At 50.4% G+C, this 22828-nt stretch overlaps 1 protein-coding gene across 8 annotated transcripts in view; it reads left to right on the plus strand.

Moving 5' to 3' along the window:
- Positions 1-22828, plus strand: part of SORBS2 (sorbin and SH3 domain containing 2) — a 186670-nt gene that overhangs the window by 44450 nt on the left and 119392 nt on the right. The window contains exon 4 of one of the 8 annotated variants that reach the window (XM_045821514.1): positions 20699-20754. The exons of the other annotated variants lie outside the window; for them this stretch is intronic. The gene's annotated coding sequence lies outside the window, so the exon portion shown is untranslated. The remainder of the gene's footprint in view (positions 1-20698; positions 20755-22828) is intronic. 8 annotated transcript variants of the gene reach the window in all.

Raw genomic sequence — 22828 nt, forward strand, 5'->3', positions numbered from 1 at the left:
GGGCTGGGAACAAGGGGACAGGGTGGAGGAGGCGACCACGAGTGGCTGGTTCTCCATGGGTGTCTGGAACCCCGGGACACTTCAGGAATGAGAGATCAGGAGAAAGAGGGAAAGTCAAGCAGCACACCCGAGAAGGCACACGCAGGGGACAGGAAGGCACGCAGCAGGGCACGGGGTGCTGAGAGCCCAGGGGAGGAGGGTCTCGGGGGAAGCGGAGGCAGGATCAAGTGGGATGATAGCCGGGCCTGGGCTAGTGACCTTCACAATTTGGGGATCACTGGGACCCCTGACAAGAGCAGCTGGGTGCAGTGGCATAATTCTAGAAAGTCTTTTGCACGATAATTCATAAAAAACAAAACTGTTTCCTTTTGTTCATGGTCGATGCCTTTTCCGCTGATTTAAACATACTTGCTATTTTACTCCGAATGCCCAGCGGTCACATATTCCAAGGCCCCTGGGCCACCTGAGCACATGAACGGCACTGTCCAGTGAAACAGGTGCGTTCGGGTCTGTGCTCCTCACAGTGGGACCCAGAGGGCTTCCTGCAGGACATGCTGATGGTTGAACATTTGCACAAACCGTGGTGAGACCCAAAAGAAAAATGCTTCTGTACGTAGGGATTATGTCATCGACGTGGGTATCAATAAGTGCATTTACTCCAAAAAAATATGCAAGCAAAATTATGCTGCTTTACTGACAACGGGTGACTTGTTGTTTAGGGTCCGAAAGTTCACGCACCACCAATTGCACCGAGTGTGGAAACAAGTGCATGCCTTGGTGTCAGAAACACTGTGATTAGCAGCCTTGACATGACCTGAGACGCGTCGCCTGTAGAAGTCTGTGTCCTTGTCCTCACCCCAATGCTAGCCGTCTCCCGAGGGCTCCATTGACTGCACTCAGTGCCGTCACTGGGCCGACCAGTTTGGGTAACTTACTGCTGGGGAAAAAATACCCTCTTATACGAGTCAAATAAGACAGTCACCAATATGGAGATAATTCTTGAATACGTGAGTTCGACCTGTACCGTCCGGCGGAACGGCTCTACCTGGCGGGGAAGCATATGTTTAAGGGCTTGAACTGGCGGAACTCACTCGCACCCGTGTCTCTGCGGTGGGTTATACAATACGGAGCAATCCTGCACCGAACGGCTCCCTCTCCTCCAGGCTGCCGTGCCCCCGCGCCTTGACTGTGTTCGGGGGAAGCACACAGTGGTTCGCTTTCCAAGGGCTCAGAAGAGTGAACGGTTGGAATACAGTTGTGATGTTGGTACACAGCAGGTGACACTTGAATAATTAGCATTTATTAAAGATAAGTGCTATGTTCATTTCTTGAATTTATTTCATAAGGGTATTGGTTTCTTCTGAAGTCCCTCGAATACCAAGTTAACAGTAAAAAGGGACATTAACAAACATCTCTAAAAGTTAGAATGCACAGTGAAATTTGAGGTGAGGTTTACGTGCATGTTTTTCTTACCCGGAAATCAAACTTTGAAAATGCAGTAAGGGCTGCTTTGCCCTGCTCTGCCATCCTCACCTAGATGAATCTCCTGTCTCATTTCTGAGGCTGACGATGAAATGACAACATAATCCATCAGATGCTTCTCTTTATAGAACCATGTTTCCTGAAGGGGCTTTGTGTGATGTGGGTCTCTCGTGTTATCCCAGAAGCCACTGAGGCTCAGAAAAGTGAATCAAACCTGACAATACTTTAAGGTCTGCTGGTGCAAGAGCAGTGCCCCTGAACAGCGAGTTCTCTGCTTCTCCACGCATGATTTCAAAGAGGAAACTATCCCAAAAGCAGATAAATAGACACCCTCTTTAGGCCCAGCCCTGGGTGTTACCTATATTACCTGCAAGCACCTGTAGGAGTTTTGTAGGCTGACCACGTAGTTAAAGTTCCGACCATACCCAGCAAGCAGCATTTGTACTTTTGAATATTTTATATATATATTTTTAATATTTTAATATATTTTTAATATTTTCATATTTAAATAATATTTAAATATATATATATATTTAATTCTGTGGCCTAACTAATATGATTTCTTTCTGGAGAATGAGCGACCTAGAACCAGGATCCTAGAATAAAAGGGCGAGGTTTCTGAAATACTGCCTTTTTCAGAAGTGGACTGCCTAGGTTTTTGGAAAACATCATTAAAAATCCATGTAAACAGTGAACATATGCTGTACTATGTGATTATGTGCTGTGCTGAGGGGGAATCTTTAGTTTGGTTCGCAGTAATCTTTACATCTTCCGGAGATACGCGTTCTCGGGTGAATGATGGTCTTGCACGGCATAAACAAAATAATAGCAGGCGTGAGCCGGCCTGAGATCTTCCACTGAGCGTCTTCTATTTGCTATTCTTGGAACGTCCTCTCCCCCAAAAAGCTGTAAATCGAGTGTTCAGCTGATTTAATAACTTCTGGTCTGCCAACCACCGGCCGAAATAATTTGCACGGCATTAAAATTCCTGAGCGTCTTCATTTGTTTCCCATCAAGCTGCCTCGATTTCGTGGTTGCTTTAAAAAACATAGCATTTGTGCAAAAATCTGGGGCTTTTTCATTTTCCTTTTGCATTTTAATCCCCATCAGATAAATATACACTGATGCTTACTTCAGGTCTGTTTTCTGAGACTCAGAATTGAATTTGTTCTTGTGATAAATGGGATTCCACTTGAGCTCAGGATGCGCGAGAGGAAGAAATGGAAGCTTCTGACCCCCCGTGAGAGGTGAGGAGTGAGAAGCCATTGCCTTCCTTCCGAGTAGAAGGAATGGTCTTGAAAGAAGGGATTGGGATGATTGTCCCTGTTGGTCCCTTGGTTGAGGGCAAGTTCTGCATAATTCTGACATAATCGAAGGACGGTGCAATCTGTATAGTCTCGCTCTGGGCGACAGTGGCTCTTCCCCAGGTGAGGACAGAGATGCAGGTGGCACGAATCAAATCTTTCCCAGCAGCTAGCTGCAATTGCTGCGGGAAGCAAGACCGTCAGCTGCAAAGGGAAAAGAACGTGGCTGCTTGGGGAGAGCCAGAGGGTGGTTTGGGCACAACTGGCCGGGGCTGTTCCTACAGGACTGCATGGGGTGAGGCCTCCCTGGCCCACCCCCTCGCCCCACCCCCTGCTGAGCTGCCCCAGTATGGAATTGTCTTGTGTGAAACCACTAAAACTGGGGGTTTGTGGATTCGACATCGGCCAACCTTACACAGCTGGTGAAACTATAGAGCCACATGACTCTGTAATGTGATAATAGGTCGACGTATCTTAAGTTTGTGATTACAATATGAAGATATATCTCTCAAGGGTAAATTTTTAAAAAGATAGAAAACTAATTTTAAAAACTCAGGTCTGATGATAGCATCATCACTTGGAAAGGAGAAAAATCATAGAATTTTTACTTCATTTGAAAGTTACATTTAAGTTACATGTGTCTTTCAGGTAATGCTGATTAAATATTTCTGCCATCTAAGGGGATAAGACTTATTCTATTGAAAGTAAAGAATGCATAAGACATTGCTATTTTAGTTCACCCAAACTAAATTGTTACCCTTTTTATCTGAGAGGAGCATTTTTATAAATCATCTTTAAAAATAGACTTGAACTTGTCAAATTTCAAACTGGCATCCCCATTAAAATTTGCCACATTAAATTTTTACAGAGCCTATTTTACCTGAACTTCTCAGTAAATTAAATGAAACAAAACAAATTTTATTACAAAGTACATCATACTGACTTCTTATGCAATTTATAATCTTGTGATAATGTGTGTGTGTGTGTGTGTGTCTTACCACAGTCTGTTTTTTAAAGAGATTCCCAGACAATTCTCCATCATCATTAATGACTTAGTGAAATGAAAAATGTTACCAGTTTGTTACAATGGCTGTGGCTATATGCACACCCCTCCCCAAAACCTTTTTTTTGGTTTTGTTTTTTGCCAGCCAGTGTCCTACAAAGGAATAGTGGATACAGAGTAATAATTCATTCGTTAGGTCAAATTAGGATCAAATATTTATTATGCACCAGTAGCTGCACTAAGTGTACTTCCTAGGATGGGGATTGTTTGTGGCTAATGTGCTGGGCAGCCAACAAGGCACTCCGGCCGGGTAACTAGCTCCAACATCGGCTCTCCCCTTGCGAACGGCTTTCATCTCGCCGCTCTGTGTGCGTGTGTGTGAATCCCCTAGTATTCTAAACATGGCACATCAACGCCATTTTCAAGATCAGGTGTTATGCAAAAGAGACGTGCAACATTTTCCTGCGTGATAAACACCTGTTACTTACTTCAAGAATGATACAGAGTCCTCAAATGGGTCAGAATTTGTTAGCAGTTGGGAAGGACAAACACAGAATGGGACCAGTCAGTGGCTGGGTTTAAGTAAGTCGTCACCTCTTTTAATCTTGTTTTAAAGGCAGTGTTCCACTCACTACATGGGTTGGCCAAAAAGTTTGTTTAGTTTTTTCCATACGATGGCTCTAGTAGTGCTTAGCTGCCTTTAACTTTATTTGAAACAGTTCTGTTACATAGTGTTGTGACAGGCGGTCATGTTGGTGTGCATTTAAACAAAACTCATCAAAATTGGTGAATTTTTGTGTAGCCATTTTAATATTGAAGATGAAGAAAATATGCAACATTTTTGGCATATTATGCTTTATTATTTCAAGAAAGGTAAAAAACACAACTGAAACCCCAAAAAAGATCTTTGTAGTGTATGGAGAAGGTGCCGTGACTGATCAAACAAGTCAAAAGTGGTTTGCAAAGTTTCTTGGCACTATTGACATTTTGGCCAAATAATTCTCTGCTGTGGGGCTGTCTGATGCATTGGAAGATGTTTAGCAGCAGCCCTGGCCTCTACCCACTGGAAGCCAACAGCAGGAGATGGCCGACATACTCAAAATATCCAAATCAATAAAGTTATTGGTGAAAATAAAAAGTGGGTCTCGTATTCTATGGAAAAAACCATACGGACTTTTTGGGCAAGCCCATCTTTGAATTCTTTCTGAAGAGGACTGCACTCTGCATATCATTGTCTTCCATTGGCCTGATTTGGACAGAAGTATTTTCAGTTTATTTTAAAAAGGGTGATTAAGGTGAATATATGTTTTAAACATCTGTTGCAGTAGCTGCTTATATTAAAGATCCTCACCGCAATAATAATTGTTGCTTCAATCCATGGTTAATAAATACTCAATGTTAACATCTGTCAGTGGCGCAGTCCTGTTTTGTAACTAAGTAATGCTGTTTATTTTAAGACAGTGTCCTGGTTTAGCTGGGATCCTCTGGATCAGCTTTTCTCAGTCTTGACACGATCAGCATCTTGGGCCAGATAATTCTTTGTGGTGAGGGGTGGTTAGCAGGGTCCCTGTCCCCCACCCACTGGACACCCATCAGCGTCCTTCCCTGCCCCTCAGTACCCCACAGATTGTGACAACCAGAAATGTCTCCAGATTGCCAAATGATCCCCAGGAAACAAAACTCCCACGGCCTGAGATAATAAAACCACCGCCTCAGATAATAAACTGTCCCGAAATTTCACCTCCCGCTGAAGGCGGCTTTGCTGTAGGCACTGACTCCCGCAGCAACGCTTCTCCAGAGCATCTTGGGCTTGTCCGGTTGTTCCTGTGAGCCCAGGCTTCCCGTGAGCAATGCCAGGCACTTGCCCTTGGCTTCTTTCCTCTCCGTGTTCCCTCTGCTCTCCGACATCCCATCCTCTTAACACACACATGTATTACATGGGGACACACACACACACACATGCACACTGCATCCCTGTTTGGGTCGACATGCATCTACTGCATTCAGAGCCTCAGCCATGTTCTGAGGACAGGGGGCAGCTGCCTCTCAGTCTGCCCTCCTTGAGCCGGACCAGAGATGGACTTTGCCTAAGGATGCCTGTTGCCAGCCCCTCTGCCATGGAACTAAACTAAAGGTCAGCAATGATCACCGACCTCTGTTCCTCTCACATTTTCTCGGGCCCCTCTCCCCTCAGTGTCTCCTGGGCCTTCCTTGTCCTCAGGAGCTCGGGCTGGCTCTTGCGTCCGCCCTGACTTCCTTCCCATTCGTTGGTCTCCCCCTGCCCTGGCTCAGCCTCGCTGGGAAGCTGACGGAGCGCTCTTCACTGATCTCACCTCGCGGTGAGAGCTACTAGCCTTCCTTCAGCACCTGCTGTCAGCGTCCACGCTGTGCAGTGATTCCTCCGGGACTCCCCTGAGCCCATGTTTCAATTCCGTCTCACGAACTTCGCATGCAGCATCTTTGTCCCCCCACACCAGGCTGCAAACTTCTCGAGACAGAAACCATGTTGTCATCTTTTCTGCATCCCTTGGAGTGCCTTATAAATCATGGGAATCTGACTGCTGCTTGCTGCTGTGATGGGAATTTCAACACCCACCTAAGACCGCAGAGAAGAAGAGAGAGAGCGGAGGCCAAAAGGAAAAAAGGAGAAAGAAGGAAGTGCTCCTGAGTAACTTGTGGTTTACTCCGAGTTTCGAAATGTAAGCGAAAGCCACGAAACAGAATAAAGAGCCCCATGTTCTCACCCAAATTCACTGTCACTCACGAGCACCACTGTCCACACCAAGAGGAAGCACTGAACTCTCAAGCAAGCAACTGGGCAGGAAGCTTGGTGGAGAGGGGTGCTTTTCAGTGTTTTGGCATCAGTTAATTGATGTCACAGTGCAGAGTGCACCAAGTTTACCTGTGAACTTCAGTAGAGATCAGGGGTCAAGGACTCCCCAGCAGCCACTGACGCATTCTGTCCGGCCACGGGACTGGGACCGAGCATGCTGGTCAGCGGAGCCATTACGTTGTGAGAAGTCACGTGATGCTGTGGAATTTGAGAGACGCTCTTTCAAATGCAGGGCGCCGCAAAAGTAGGTTTATAGTTGTGAGACAAAACACAGTTTGTTCTTGCATTATTGTTTATCCACTCTTGTATCATTTTCCATGCGGAATACTGTAAATCGATGCTTGCCCACCCAGCATATGATTTGAGGGGGGAAGATTTTGGATGCAGGTGGCACTCCACTCTTGGTATTTTCCACTGGGGAAGAGGCAGTGTTGTGAGAATTATGAGCAAATTAAACCCCACGGTTTAATGGTGATGAAATTAAATAGGAGTTTATGATTCGTACACATTTGACATACAGAGTCGACACCTACAATGATACTTTGTGCCATCTTTTCCACTTACACAGGGGAGGTAGCTTCAAAAGAGCTCGATAACTTGCTCAAAGTCACGTGTCTCACGAGTGGCCGAGCAGGGACTCTAACCCAGGCGTGTGCGACACTCCGACACTCAGGGTCAGCCGCTACAACCTAGGGTCTCTCCATGCACGCTGCTGGCACCCATGGGCCCAACTTGCATGTGTCCACAAAAACGGTCACACCTGAACAGTGCACTCTGTCCCCAGCGAGCGCACTTGGCAGCCAGCCCGACCAGGGTGCGTGTGCGTGCACAGAAAGTGAAGCCGTGGCACCCAGCTCGGGCAGCAGCTGAGCAACAGTCCCCGGAGGATAACTTCTGGCTTCTTGTCGCCAAGAGTTCGGTGGGTGCACACTGGGCCGGCCCACAGTTCCTCTCTTGCTGCTGCTGCTGCTGCTGCTGCTGCTGCTGCTGCACTGAAGGCTTTGTTCTCCATCCATCTCTGTATTTGTTTTGCCTGCATGGGTGACTGAAAGTCCCCTGCCAGCTCCAAAACCTGGCAGACCAGTCTGCTCTGGCCCGTTCCGCTTTGGCCTCTGCAGCATCTCCAAAATTATTCCTCGTACGGTAATGCCTACCTTGAACTAGTGTATCTCCACAGCTTTCTTCCTCCATGTAATTCTACTGGCTTGAAAGTCCCCATACTCTGCAGCTGGTTACACAACTCAACGTGTTTGTCTCCGCCATTGTGAGTCGCGTGGCCGGGAATCAGAGGTCCATGTGACTGACTAATTGGCATATAATCAACTCAGGTGTCCAATCCCATCAAGATTTTAGGCGAAAGCTGTCCCTTTTTTTTTTTTCTTTCTTGTTATTCTCGCTCAAGGCAGGTTCTCAGTGGGATCTCCGGAAGGCAGGACTCGGAGCAATTATACCTTCCCTGGCAGTCTCTGCTGTTCCCAGAGGTGGCTCAGAGCGAGGACACAGCCCGGAGTTGCCCTTGGCGACACCACCAGGCCTTGTTCCCTCCGGCTGTGGCGCTGGCAGCGGTCCCGGTCCTGGACGCTTTGCAGCAGCGTGTGGCACTGCCTGCTCTGGGCTCTGTCCTCCCCAGGTGGCCTGCAGTGGCTTCTGCACCCCGGAGGCCCGGCCCGTTCAGGGCGATCCCTCGGCACCCACACCGGAGGTCAGCTAATGGTGACAGAGCCCTGGGTCCCTGGTGGTGGCTGTGGAACCCCAGGGCCTTACCAAGGCCCAGTGTTCGTGGAGAGGGTCGTCGTGCTCAGAGTGGCCCAGGTGCGCGTTAAACGAAAACAAGCCACAACCACAGCAAGCCGAGCAGCACTCCTCAGCACTGTTTGGGCCGCCGCCCGCCGCCCTGTGAGAAAGAACACCATCCCGTTCGGGTTCTTCCTCGGGTTCTCTTCCAAGAGTTCTGCAGGTGGAGCCCCTCACCTGTTCAGGTGTGAAGACGCTTCTGCGTGCAGAAGGGCACAGGTGCTCATCAAGAAATTAGGCTCCAGAAACAGCCCAGGGGAACCTCTAGCTGCCAAAGGGAAAGTGTAGGCCAGCTCTAATAATAAGCCAGGTTTAGTTAGCATTTTTCAATACATTGCTTGGATTTTTAAAAAAAAACAGATGAATAAGCTGACTAACAAAATCTAATTGGATGGGGAAATTGTCTTGAGGTGGTTGCAGATCAACATTACACCTGAAATGTCACTACTGTCAAACTGCGGATACGAAATCCAAGATACATCTCTCACCGGTTCTGCTCCCTGTCCCCCTACTTCCAATCCCAGCAGCAGACGTGAAGATGGACGGGTGATACTGATGGACACTACACCCCGACTGTGTTGTCAGGAACAGGTTGCATACATCCAAGCACGACTGGAAAGAGCTTTCCCGAAAGACGGAGCCTACTCGCCGGCGCATGTGGCTGTGGAGGCCCCTGAAAACGGGGCCAGCCATTCCCTGCGACCCCGCCCCGCCCCCTGGGAGCCCCGCGTGGCCTCGTCAGGGCCCAGCCCTCGCTGACGAGGCCAGGATCCCGTGTCTGAATGTTGGATGGTTGCGTACTAGTTTCCTAGTTCCACAGTGTCCCCGAGAGCAATCCCCCCAGCCCCAAGGGGACCGCCGCAGAACCCACAAAACCCACCTGCACTCTGACCACAGCTCAGACCACGCCCGGGGGACATGCAAGGAATTCCTGTCCAGGAGGCGGCCGCGGGTCAGCCTTGCCACTGCCAGGCGCAGAGCAGTGCAGGCTGGGAGAGGACGAGGGGAAGCCACGGCCCCAGCCACCCACGGTGGGACAGCCTGGGGCCCTCCAGCTGTCCCTGAGAGAGGACAGAGTGCCCTCTCTCCCACGCTGCTCCTACCAAGAGAGGCCAGCTGCCCCGAGCACACGGCCCATGAACTAGCACCTTCCAGTCCTTTCCAGGCAGATCACCGAAAGCCCATGACTCACATTCAGATGTCTGCAACTCCGTACAAATTATGGCATCACAGAAAGTTGCATCTCTTGCTTATATTAAAGCCCCCGAGCTGCAGCTAGTTCAGAGGGCAGTCTGGCTGATGGGGGAGGGGAGGGGAGTCCCCCGACAAACTGGTATTTGCCTACAGAGCATGACCCCACGCAGGAATGTTTCCCTGGGTGCCCCTCAGCCCATGTCAGTCCATGATGAACTGAGCTTGTCAGAGCTTGTCGTGATTGGTCCCCACCTGTGGCCACAGCCCCCTTTCCCACTCGAGGCCAGTCGAGTACAAGAGGCCACGTGGGCCCACAGAGTTCCGTCGGGCTTCTGGAAAACAACCCTCAAAACATGCCAAGGACGGTGTCGGCATCGGGCTTGACAGAAACAGGGGGCTGTCATTGAATCATGTCACTAGGGACTCGTCTTTCTGTAACTCTTCAATCCACTCAAGTGTAGAGAAAACGTTCTCTCCTGAGTCTCGCCTAGAAGTGACCCCGATGAAAAGCTACCCACTGGCCCCCCACCCTGTGCATCTGTCGCTGGGACTCCCCCTGTGATCGCTTCCCCTGCTGCCTCTCCCGCCATCTACAGGAGGGGGAAGATACCGTTGAGGTTTCGCTGCTGAGTGGAAGGAACAAAGATATGACCGGGAAGACTTCTTTCTGACTGCTGGGACAGCCCCACTTTTCAGGAAGGACCGAAGGGCAGTCAGAGACCCGGCCAGGAGACAGTTAGCCTTAGGGTATCAAGGAAGCAGGCTCTCTGCCCACACGCTGTCCAGGCACCGGAGCTGGCATCTTCAAACTGTGTGTGTGTGTGTGTGTGTGTGTGTGTGTGAGAGAGAGAGAGAGATAAAGAGGTAGTATATGTTTAAAAATAAAATACACCAGCTAAAAAGAGCAATGCTACTTGTCTGCTCCTACTTTGCTTTTTACCTAGTATAACAATATTTAAATTCTCCCCATGTAGGAAGCTAATATTCTACTAACTGTAATGTCACCAGAGTCATAGGCTGATCGACTAATGAAGGAAGCTGGACCCAATACCCACCGGTGCGCTCGGGGCCCGGGGAGAGGCCGCAGGGGCCCCTGTGTCTCCGAGTCCCACAGAATGCAGTGGTTCACACAACGGGGTGCGCGGGCTTGAACCACAGTGCGCACGCACACCATCACAGTGTAGAGTGATGACGGCCTCCAGCCCTGTGAACCTTTAGGAAGCAAAAATGGGAGCCAGAACAACAAAAAAAAAAACTAAAAAAGGAGAGGAGGAGGAAGGGTGGAGTGGGAGGAAGGAGAAGGAGAAGAAGATATAAATATGAGTTTTAAGTTTGCCTTGTCCATCCACTCATCTGATGCCTGGACCCTGTCTGACACAGGATTTGTGGGAGTGGAGAGGAGAATGTGGAGTAGTGAGTGGGCTGTGAAGAGAAGAAACCAAGACCCAAAGTACTAGGTGTGCATGGACTGAAAGGAGGTGTCCGTCATCCCAGATCGCATCCGCAGGAGTGAAAGACAATGCGGAGTAAGCGATTACGGGACTCGGCCTGGCGTGAGGCTGCTTCACTGGGGGACCATTGGCCCCACTCGCCGTCACCCGGGAGAGCAGTCAGGTAGCAAGGTGAGCGGCGCCCGCAGAGTCAGCTGCCCCTGGGCATCAGGTGGGTCTGCAAGAAAGAGGGGAGCAGGACGCTCGCGGTTTTCCTGCTGTGCGCCTACGTGCTGTCAGGTCCCGTGGCTTAGCCTTGCAGACTGCCTGTGAGCACCATGTTGTAAAACTGACCTGCCTTAGTAGGATGAATCTCTAACGGAAATGACTGTAAAACCACGGTCACTTAAAAACCTCCATCGCCCCCGCCGTCTGATCTTGCGATCTCGGGTTCAGATCGAGGGTGCTTTCATGGACAGGCGGAAAGGAGATCCCTCCTCGGGAAACCGGAGCTGGTGCCTGCCGGCCCGGAGGGCTCGGGGCTGCCTGCCCCCGTTCTCGCAGTGGCTGTCCGGAGTGAGGAGGGCACAGACGGTGCTGCAGGCCGTGCAGCTGCGTGGTGGCGTCGGGTGGTGTGACGGTGTGCCTGCAGGAAGGGACTTCAGGAGCACATGCTCCCAGGTGTGCGATGTCCCGTCTGAGAGCACCGCTCAGAGACTAGGAAACGCTCAGACCCCACTTCATGGCAGACGCGTGCGTGATTTCAGAACATACTCCTCTCCCCGGACTTCCTCTCCTTTGTACAATAGCAGATACATCCCTTTCCCCCCCATGTTTAAACCTTTGCTAACAACTCCTGAGCATTCACTATGTCAAAGGCACTGAGGTGAAGGGTTTAGGTGAATTATCTTACTCAATCTTCAAACTCCGTGAGGGCCTGGAGTCTTATCTGTTCTGGATTCTTCTGGACGCTTGTTCCCTGAGAGGTCATCGGTACTGAACAAATACCTTGCCGAAGGGCTGAGCAAACGCATGAGTGAGTGACAAAGCAACTTATAAAGCAGGTGCTAGTATTGTCCACGTTTTGCACAGTCTAAGGTCAAGTGGCCAATCACAGGTGAGAATAAGATGCAAAGCCAGCTACCTGTCCCCACAGCCAAGGTTCCTAGTGTGAATAGGAATGATCTTTACATATGTCAGTGGGTTGGGTTTGCTTTTCGTTTTTATTTACTGCTTGCTTTGGAAACGGAACAGCCCCAAAGCGCCAGCAGACAAATCTGAAAGATAAAATTCTCGAGTGTGGTTTGAACCCCATACCCAAACTCTTGGAGGCAGGGTTGGCCCCTGAGAACTAGAAATGATTACCTTCAAGGAGCGAAGAGATGAAGCCAGAAGAAGCCAAGGTAAATCAGAAACGATGCAAGGGAGCCGAGGTACCGGTTCCAGGGAGAGGCAGGGAAGGTTAGGGTTAGGGTTAGGGACCGGAGGCCGCAGCCAAGCGCAGGGACTCTGAACGGTAGGAGATGAGGAAGTGAACACAGACCGGGACCAGGTGGGGCGGGAGGGGACAAGTGTCTGAATAATCTCCTCTCGGGCCAGGCTTTCAAGTTTGCTCTTGGGAGCTGGCCAGCGTATGGTTTGTGGCTGGGTCAGTCCAACCCGGTGGGCCAGAAATAGGGGAGATAACGAAAACACACGTGCATTTTTAGTTTACTTGGTGTAGTGTCGTGCCCGCTCAGGGACACAAAAGCAAAGGTGCATGGTGAGGGGGAGGAGGAGGGGAGGTCTCGGGCTTGGCGTCTACAGCAGCCACGGCGCGGGAGAAGCGGAAGGCATTTTTCACGCGTTGCTCTGTCTTTCGCTCTCTCGACTGCTCTTATTCTCACTTATGTAATGTTAGGGTTTTCAGGCGATGCTTCCTTTTAATGTCTTCATGTCCTAGTATGCATTCCTGTACTCATAGACGGGGTGTATGGTTACAGGTCCTTGTTTTGCAAGGTTTAGCTAGATCCTCTCTGCACATTTGTGGACTCTGGTTGTCAGCTGGATGTCCAGGACGCACACTCCGAGCTGGTCTGTGGTGCGTACTTTGCATCCGGCTCCCAACCTCACTCCATGCTGCAGTGCAGACTGGGTGCCCTTCAAGCCTCCATCTCCCTGACTTCCAGCTTCTCTTATGCCACAGCCACAGATCACTTTTTTGTGGGAAACCACCTTTTTTTGCAAAAGCAAAGAGGAAAAGGCAAGCACCATAAATAACTTGGCCTGCCCACTGCAGGGTGATATTCCATAGGCTGAAGTTTCGGCTGACATCTAACAGGACTGTCTGTGCCCAGCTCTGCCATTTATGCAAATGAACCGGTGCCCAGGCCGCGTGAGGACACTGTGCACGGGGCCGAGGCGGCAGGCCAGCACAGGCGAAGCCCCCATTCAGTGTGGAGACAAGACCACCGCTTCACTGCGCTCCAGTCCTGTCTCTGTCACCCGCGGCAGACTTGTATCTCTGTCAAGGGCTTCGGTTTTCCGTCATCTATTTTTTATAGCACTGATACTAACCCAATTGCAGCAAATGAAGGGTATTATTTCTGGCGTGGGTGCATCGCGATGCTGATTTGCCCGCCCCGGGAGGCAGGCGCACTGTGCGGGGTTTCACCGTCCGCCATGGGAGACCTGGTTCCGCAAAACGTAAGTGTTCTGAGATGCTTGGCATTTCAAAATGGAAATGCCTACTTCCCCATGCATGCGGGGGAAAAGGCCGTATGATAATACACTGGGGGAGGGATGGAAATTTTATTCGGTATGACTTGGGGCAGGAAGACAGTGGGCTGAAGACGAGCCCAACAATTTGCTGCTTCCTCCAGCTTCTCAGCATGTCATCGGTCTCTGAGAGAATCTTGGTTTGTGCTGAAGCAAGTTGGTGACATTTCAGAGTCATACTCTTCTGCGCTCTTTCTGAAATATTTCCAGGTCCTGGTCTTTGTGGGCTCTCCAAGTATAACACACTTGTGTTTTGAGATTTTACAAAGGGTAACAAAGACCCACAGTCCAGGGAGCTCAGAGGGAACCATCTATAAAGGACCGTAGCTCCCCCCACCCCTGCATCCCAATCACGCACGTACACAGGTTTTCAGAATGAACCAGTTAGCTGGCAATAACACTACATATCAGCCTAGAATGCTTTTTGCTTACAGTGGATTTACTTACAAGGATTCATTAAATAGCAGTAACTAACGACCATATATTAAGTGGCCAATGTTAAGCTTTCAATCTGCAGTGTATTTCACCAGGCTATTAGTGGCTTTATGAGAGCTAATGCCTCACAATTTATTTCTCTGTGAATATTGATCACACCTGAGTTGTGCCACAATTACTGCTTCTTCAAGCAGGCTACTGTTTTGGCCTCTGTTCTGGACTCGAAGACTGTTTATTAATTAGCTTTTTGACTTTGTGAATATGATTACGGTTTTTTTAGCTGGTAAAAAAGAACTCTACCAAACCAGGTTCTTACACAAGGCTATTCTTCTATGTGTCTTGCTTTACCTCACAAGATCAGTAGGACACCGGTAATGGAGGTAATGGAAACGAGTCAGCTCAGGGGTGCATTATTCAACTTTCTATTACACTTGACAGCTAATTTGCACGTTCACACTCTTCTAATGCCGGAGTTGCTGAAACCCTGGCAGCTGAGCCCTCCAGCTCCCGCTAAATATGCAAAGAGAGAATGGGACCCAGACAGTTCCCTTGCGTCGGCTCTACTTCCAATGTGTTATTTCAGTCAAAGCCAGAAATTAATCCTTGTTGGATGCTTTCTAGCAAGCAGGACTAGCGAGAGGGCAGTGCGCGGGACAGCAGAACTGGAAGTGTTGTCAAACAAGCTCGAACTTTCCACTGAGAGTCACAGAAGGAATTCAAAGGCCAAGTATTTCATCAAATGTAATTTAAAAACTCATATTAAGTAAGAACCCTTCCTTAGGCCCACTGGTGGAATGTTTCAAATGCTTTTTCTATATAAAGAGATGCTTGATCTGATAGGGCAAGGGACGTTTTTATGTCCCCGGAAAAAAAAATGTATTATTCTTAGAAAAGAAATCATGGACACGTAGCCAGATATGGGAACAAATATTCAAGGGGTAACATTTTTTTGGCATGAAATAGAAAGAAGAGAGTTTTTTTTTCTAAAACACTTGGCAAAGAGGAACACTTAAACATATTTCTGAACTTGCTCCATAGCAAACCCCCCACCGCGTGTTTCGCTTCCTCTGTTGGGGAAGGAGGAAAATCTCCGGGCCGGGGCTGGCCTGCCGGGCCCATCGCTTCCCTGGCAGGGCCGCGTTAAATGAGCTAAACGCCTCCTGGAAGGCCCGGCCGGCCATGTGCACCGCACAACAATGATACACATGGCACTCTGAGAAGGAACTTAAAGCAGCCAATTTCTCAGAAAATATTTGAATGACCCTTGGAGGTCAAGAGTGCCATTGTGAGCGTGAAAACCGCTTCCAATGTGAATAACGTGCTCTAGGGTCAGCGAGGGGTCCGGGCCGGCGACCAGCTTCCAGCTTCCCGTAAACAAGCCGCCTCGTTGGCTCCGGGAGGGGCTGGGGCAGATGTGGGAGGAGATGACACAGAAACCGCAGAAATGTTCTCCCACTGCGCCTCCTTAGTCCTGTGGGGTCATCCTCTCGAAGTTTCCATCCATCGTTCAGTGGGTTGTACGTTGCAGAGCGGCTTCACTGAGCATGTTAAGCAACTAGTGACTAGTCCTTGGAACTAGTAAGCCACTGAGCTTCGGTTCATCTCCTGTTTGGCGTCAGCAAAGTGTGTTTTTGTGTGCCACGTAGGGAGTGGAAAGGTTTGTGTATGGAAAGCAAGCTTCCCTGCATTACTACTGTTTCACCTTTTCATTTCACCTCAGAGCTCCACAGGAGAGGTAGGGCTGCAGACAGGAGGCAGAGCCTGATTTTCGGAGATTTGGCTTTGTGGATGGGAAGGGCCTTTCATTCCTCACCACCGTGTAAGACGCGGGTCTTCTTGCAGGCGCCCCGCCCTCTCCCCTGCTGGGCCCCAGCACAGGTGCCTGAGGGTCCCACCTGTGCTGCAGAATGAGCACCTCCCAGCTGTCGGGGGCTTACAGACCACCTCGTGGTTTTTTTTTGAAAAGACAGTGTTTTAAGTATTTTTTTAAAGGCCAGCATTCCTCTCCTCTCTCCATCCCCAGCTTCCCCCACGAAAATCCCCTTCCCTTTGAATTGTACATGCATCGTCCCCACAGGTCTCCCTACCTGGGACAGCCGTCCCTGGGCCTCGGGTGCCGGGGGAGCAGACCCAGTGTGGACACCGGATGAGGAAAGAGGAGACGTGGCTCCGATAACCCCCTTGCCCTCGCCCCCACCCGGTGCTCCCTCCCGTCCCGGAGCAGACAGACGTCAGCTGGACAGCCGCTGCTGATGGCCGCAGACCTCTCGGCCCCAAACCTGAGAGCTGAAAGCTGAGGAAAGGCTAGGTGCTGAGTCAGAACAATCACTGGAAAATCAACCTCTCCTTCCATCTTGCCCAGAAAACCAGTGAAAGAAACAGTGTTTTTAAAGCACTTAAATAATCGCTGAAAAGGGAGAAATGGGCAGCCATCTCAATGCCCATGAATGTCTCCGGTTCTTGCCTTGGTTACTGTCCTTTATTTGGTAAAGGAGGTGGGAAGCTCAGATTAACAGATGTTGCTGACAGACACCCAGAACTCGGATGTTTTATTAGACCTCACTCCACCCGCTAACCTGGGGGGAGACGTCAGCTACGGGAGCGGAGAGGGGACCTGTGCCAGTAGGCGTGGTATCGTGAGGTGCCACGGGGCAGGCTCCCTGGCTGGGAAGCCTTTTGACTTCCTCCCACGTGGCCGACCGCTCTCCGATTCCCGGTCACTGGCCGGAGGGAGCTGTCGTGTAGACGACTGGTCTGTTGTTGTGCGTTGCTGTTGTTTGCTCTGCAGCGGCTGTGGTGCGAATAGCTGTCAGACATGAATGACTGAATCTTGAGTGAGGTCTTAGGATTGTAAGGGTTCAGAGCTAGTCACCCCGAGATATGCTTTGTGGTGTGCTGTCTGTTTTGCAGTGAAGGCGATTTTAGCTTCAGACTATAGAGAAATGCCCACCCCCTCCCTTTACTACCCAGAAGAACTGGGTAGTTATTGGGGGGCTGCACCCCTAATAACAGACTATCAGAGATGGTCTTGACCTCACTTGACCTACCTACAGGGCCGGACACACTTCTTTTTGCTAAACATCTGCTCTTCTTACATCCTGCCAGGACCCTCGGAGCCCCACAGGCCCCTTACCTCACCCCCAGCTCAGGGTGTGGGGTTACCATACACACGTCCATATTAAACTTGGTCATTTTCTCTTGCTCATCTGTCTCACATCTATTTATTAGGCCAGCCAGAAGTGGGCTGTGTCGGAGTGGCCCTGGGCTGCAACAGCCACCCAGCAATGGCTCTAGAGACCTGCTGGGACTGGGGTCCCCCACCCCGTACACACCCTGGGCCTGCCTAACCCAGCACCGGCTCCGCTTGGAGAGGTGCATTCTCTGAAGCCTCGTTTGCAGACAGTTAACGTGCACAGACGGAGACTGATACTGTGATCACTGAGTGTCACCGGCCTCCGCCGCTCCTTAAAACCCCCTTTCCCGTCCTCCTGCCTCCCGAGTCCTGAAGTCTGCTCAGGAGCCTCCAGAACACCCAACTCCTTCATGTACAGATGTCTTTTACCTTAATGGTCCCAGGGTTCTTCCAAACCAGGGGAGACTTTTGTCATGGAGTGAAAAATAATTCCCCCTCTACCCTTCTGAGTTCTTAGCCGAGACCCCGTCATAATACACAGACAGACCAACAAGAGACAGACACACAGAAGCGGAGATACCTCATCTATACACGGGAGACACTCACGGGAGACACTCAGAGAAAACTGAGTATCTCTCCATGTGGCTCCGAATTCAGGCTCAAAATCCATCTTCATAAGGAAAGGGGGTGTGGGCCTCTTAGGGGAGATGAGTGGGCCCTGAACCGACGAACAGATGGGGGGGTCTGATGGCGTGTGACAACGTGGTGCGGACTTCGAGCCTCCTGTCCTGTGACCAGCCTCCTCAGTCCTCCCCACTTGTTGGAACTTGCCCGAAAAGATTTAGGACAGTTGAGTTTCTCTTGGAGCAAGTGTCTTGAGGCAGATAAGGGAGCTCAGAGGGAGCCTCTCCCTGTATTCGCTGTGTCTCAGGTGCCTCCAGCTCAAAACAATCAGTGTACACCAAAGCGGCATATTTGGGGTGGCATGTCCTGAGCTCCTACAGTCATATTTTGGGGTGACCTATTCTGCTACCCTTCATTTTCAAATGACAGCATCAATTTCCTATTTGCTCCCATCCTGGGAGTGCCTTAGTCTCAAAGCATACTTTTTTCCCTTTGTTGTTAGTTTGGCACAAGCCCAGACTTGCACTGTGTATAGCACCTGCGTGAAGGTGAGCAGTTAGTAATTTTTAAGGGTAAAACAACTACAAAGTTTATTGAGGTTGCTTCTTCACTGACTCAGTATCTAAGAGCTGAGGAAGCCATGATGAGCAGACCACTTGGGATTATAGCCCAGGGGCGCTGTTCACACAGCCACGGCAGGGCACGTCCGAGCGCCGAGTCCAGGGCCAGGCCGCCTTTGGGAGGCCCTGCCCATGGCTGAGACCTGGGGAACTTGGCACCTGTCAGTGGCCCCACCTTGTATTATTGGGAGGATTTCCTGAGTCCTTAGAAAAGCTTGGAAAAGAACTGGACACACAGTAAGTGCGGTGAATGTAGGCTGCAGTAAATACTCCAGTTTTGTTGCAGGGAACTTGGCCACATTAGCATTGTATTAAAATTTAAACTCTAAATACTTTCTGAGATATCTGTTCATCTGTTTAATAGTCTAAACCAAGGCCTAAGCACAGAACTTCCATTACCTGTAGGTAAATGTTTATTTTGATCCCTTAGAGACAAAGGGGGCACAAGCACACACACACACGTGCACGTGCACACACACACATGCACATACACGCGTGTGCTCAGCAATGTAGACCGGGAATAGCAATTGGACTGAAGTTTAACATAGAAGCAGATGCATTTGAAGGAGAACTTGGGGGAATTTTCTGTGTGGGGATGTGTGTGTGCAATTTTCCCCTCTCCCCTTGTTGTCAGAATAGTTCCGTTTAGGAAACACATTCTCTTCCCAAGTCTGCGGATACCTGCAAATAGTGTTCTGCCCAGAGGGGGAAAAAACTCACAAGGAGCCACTTGAGGCAAATCTCCTAGGATGTCACAATAGAGTACTCAATTGCTGTGACAAGGTTGATTTATCTGTAGAGACACATAGAATCAGGGCCACCTCTTGAAGTGGGATGACTAGGCATCTGCCTCAGGAAGGGACATGGGGACCCCAGAGTTCCCACGAGCTCCCAAGGAGCCCCCACATCCCATGACCCTCCCTCCCTCCTACCTGGCTAACATGCCTGCCCGTGGGGTCCATCCTGCGTTCAGAAAATACAAAGGTCTCACTTAAAATATAATTTACCTGTGAGAGGGGAGTGTGTTTACCTTCTATTAGCACATTGTAGAGCCTTGAATAGTCAGATAAGTGGCTGCACCCCCTTCCCGTTGCAAGAGCAGACCCTGATAGGTGATTTTCAATTCGTGAAGAGCCGGGCAGCAAGGATTGGTGTTGCAGAGAAAGAAAGGATCAAGAGCTGGTGTCATCATTACGGAAAGAGTCTCTGAGGAGGGGTCTCCTTGCATGAGGCAGTGGCTCTGGGTGCAGAGAAGGTACCAGAGCACTCAGTAGGGGCGGGGGACCCAGAGAGAGCGGACTTCCTCAGGCAGGAGACGGGCTTGCTCCCTCTCGTCCTTTGCCTCTCCCTCCTGTTGTCTTCCGCGCCACACAGGTTTGGAAAGGACCAGAAAAGCACAGAGCAGACGGGAACGGCTGGTAGGAAGTGCAGTCACACGATGGTCTTTGCTACACTGCGCGCTTCCATTGCATTCAGCGCTGATCAGTGACGGCGAAGCTCTGGTAGAGAACGTGTGTTCCAAATGACGAGGCAAGGGCAGTGGGAATGAGTCAGCAAACCAGATCGGGGCCCTAACCCTAACCCTAACCCCTTCACCCCCACCCGAGACCGAGCCCGGGTGAAACAGCCCCGATCTTCCCTTCTCCGTGTGATTATGGCGACTCGAGGTCTGTCACAAACTAAAAATAGTGACAAGGAGGGGGTGGGCAAAAATAGGTTTACAGTGGGGGGTACACGAAAGAGCACTCACCTGTATTCTCCTATTATCATTCTTGTATCATGCTTGCATTATTATTCACTCACTGCTCTATTATTTATTTGTATTGCAACTGTTAACCTACTTTTGCCCAGCCCCATTTTCAGTGTCCTTTTCATAGCTTTTTCCTGATAAGTAGGTATCCAACCTTATAAAGAAAAAAGCCCATTGTGTGTGTGTGTATAAATATATTTATATATAGTCACCACTATGTGCCATATATAAACAATGGCAGGTTCGCATTGTCCTCAGTTTGATTGCACTGCTCTTTTGGTTGTTGTGCGTTGCGGGGCAGAGCCCACCCACCCATTCATTGTGACATTTCTTTTCTAGAGCCAGACTAGGACAGACTCATATACCATTCTGATCTGGGTGCATTTCTTCAGAAGGTACGCTGTGCTCGTGGGGTCCGCGGCGGCCTGGGCTCGGGAGAGGGAGCCAGGAGGGAGTCTGTGCATGCGTCTCAACAGAAAGGTCCCTCTGCGAAGGGGAGGAGAGGGAACAGGGGGCGCCCAGGAACGTGCGTGTCCTCTGACCTCTCCTTGGCCTTCCTGCCCTCCCCCTCTCTCGGCAGAAGTTCTACCTGGAGACTCTGCAGAGACGCCCTTGACCGAAAGGGGGCAGTGGGGAGCAACCAGAGGAGGGGGAGCCAGGCAACAGGGGTTTTAGGACCCCATGAGCTTTTCCTTGCAGAATGGCTGTTTTGGAATTCTGTACTCTGCCTTACTGTGCAAAGCTGGGGGGTCTCAGGAACACTGCGAGGAGACTATCACTGAGCCCCACTCTGGTCCTAAAAACCCTTCCTCCTTCTGCCTCTGAGTCACAGCCACTCTCCAAGTGCCTCCCTGTCTGGGGGAGGCCTCCCCCTTCACTGAGGCATGGGGTTGCTCTTAGCAACACACACACACCCATAGCAGGACTCTGAAGCCCCTGCAAGCCCCCTCTGTTCAGTGGTCCCTGGCTCTCCACCTGGAGTGACCAGCTCCAGGGGCGGACAGGACAGCCAGGCCCTGCCCCTGGGGGTCACCGCCTGCTGCTTCGGGCAAGCTGAATTGCATCGCCTGCTGAATCCCAGGCTTCTCGGCTCTCTCGATTTTGCTGAAACCTTCCCCATCAAATGTTACCCCGAGCTTATCCCACCATATGTTGTTCATCTGATCATCATGAAACAATCTACCTGAATCTGCCCCTCCCAAAAGCAATTTTCCTTAGTTCCCTCACCCCTCAGGGCAAATTGTTTCAAGAAGAAAAGCCTAGCGGGGATATTTCAAGTCTTGTATCAAATCCCTGGTCGTTTCCCAGGCCATGGCAACGAAGTGTAGCAGACTGGGGGGGCTCACAGCAAAAGAAACATGCTGTCTCACATTTCTGACATCGGGAAGTTTGAAATGAAGGTGCCAGCAGGGCATGCTGCCTCGAACGGCTCTGGAGCAGAGCCCTTCCTCGCCTTTTCTAGCTTCTGGCGGTCGCCAGAAGTCCTCCGCTTCCCTGGGCTTGCGGCAGCAGCGGCACCACTGCGGTCTCCTCCCATTGTCGTGTGACGCTGTCTCTTCCCATGTGTCTGTCCGTCTCCCAAAAGCTCTCCTCATGAGGACACCAGGCATTGGGTTTAGGGCCCACCCTCACCCAGTATCACCTCCTCTAACCTGGAATAATACAGCATAGCAAATACATGTAACACATATAGGTAGCACATCTACCTTGGCTCTCATCTAACAAACGCGTATCCGTCCCCAGACTCGGCACTCACCCCCTCCCACCCCCGAGGAACCGGCACGCCCTGCAGGGGCCACCAAGGCCTAATGACTCGTGGGAAGGGCCGGCCCACCTGGCCCAGGTTATTTCAGAGTGAGGCCAGAGCCCCGAGGACCAATCACGCCGAGGGGCCCCCCAGGCACTTGGGTCTCCCCGAGAAATCGCAGACCGCAAAAGCCCTGGAGAGCACCCACGGGAGCTTGAAGCATGCAGCTTCCTTCTTCCTAAGTACCAGGATCGTGCTGGTAGCAGGTCATTCTTCTCTGACATCCCTTCTGTCACTTTGGTGGCCTCTGTCTCCACACACAACACTGAATCTCATGGCAGAATCTCATCCGCCAGGGGTGTGAGCTGGCCTACAGCCTGCTGTGTGTCCCCTTCGGACTCTGGAGGCCTGCAGAATGCCCGGGGCTACTCATTCCCAGGCAAAGGATTTATTAGGTCACCGTCTCCGCTGAACTTTTCATTTCCTACTGACATATTATTTCGAAAAGGAAAATTTCAACTCCCTTAATTGTAAATCAGGTTTTAAGTGTGCCTATTTTTCAAGAAAGGGGATCAGATATCGGGGCACAGTTCTCAGATTATATAGTTTATTAGCCACAGTCTACAGTAATAATCTGTGTGATACTTTTAGTCCTCCAGCTGCACACTGATGTGACTGTACATCTAGAACAAGGCAGACAAAGGCAGAGAGGCAGAGAGAGA

Source organism: Phyllostomus hastatus, unplaced genomic scaffold, assembly GCF_019186645.2.
Source record: "Phyllostomus hastatus isolate PE091 unplaced genomic scaffold, TTU_PhHast_1.1 phas_scaffold_46, whole genome shotgun sequence".
In the NCBI taxonomy this organism is placed as follows: Eukaryota; Metazoa; Chordata; class Mammalia; order Chiroptera; family Phyllostomidae; genus Phyllostomus; species Phyllostomus hastatus.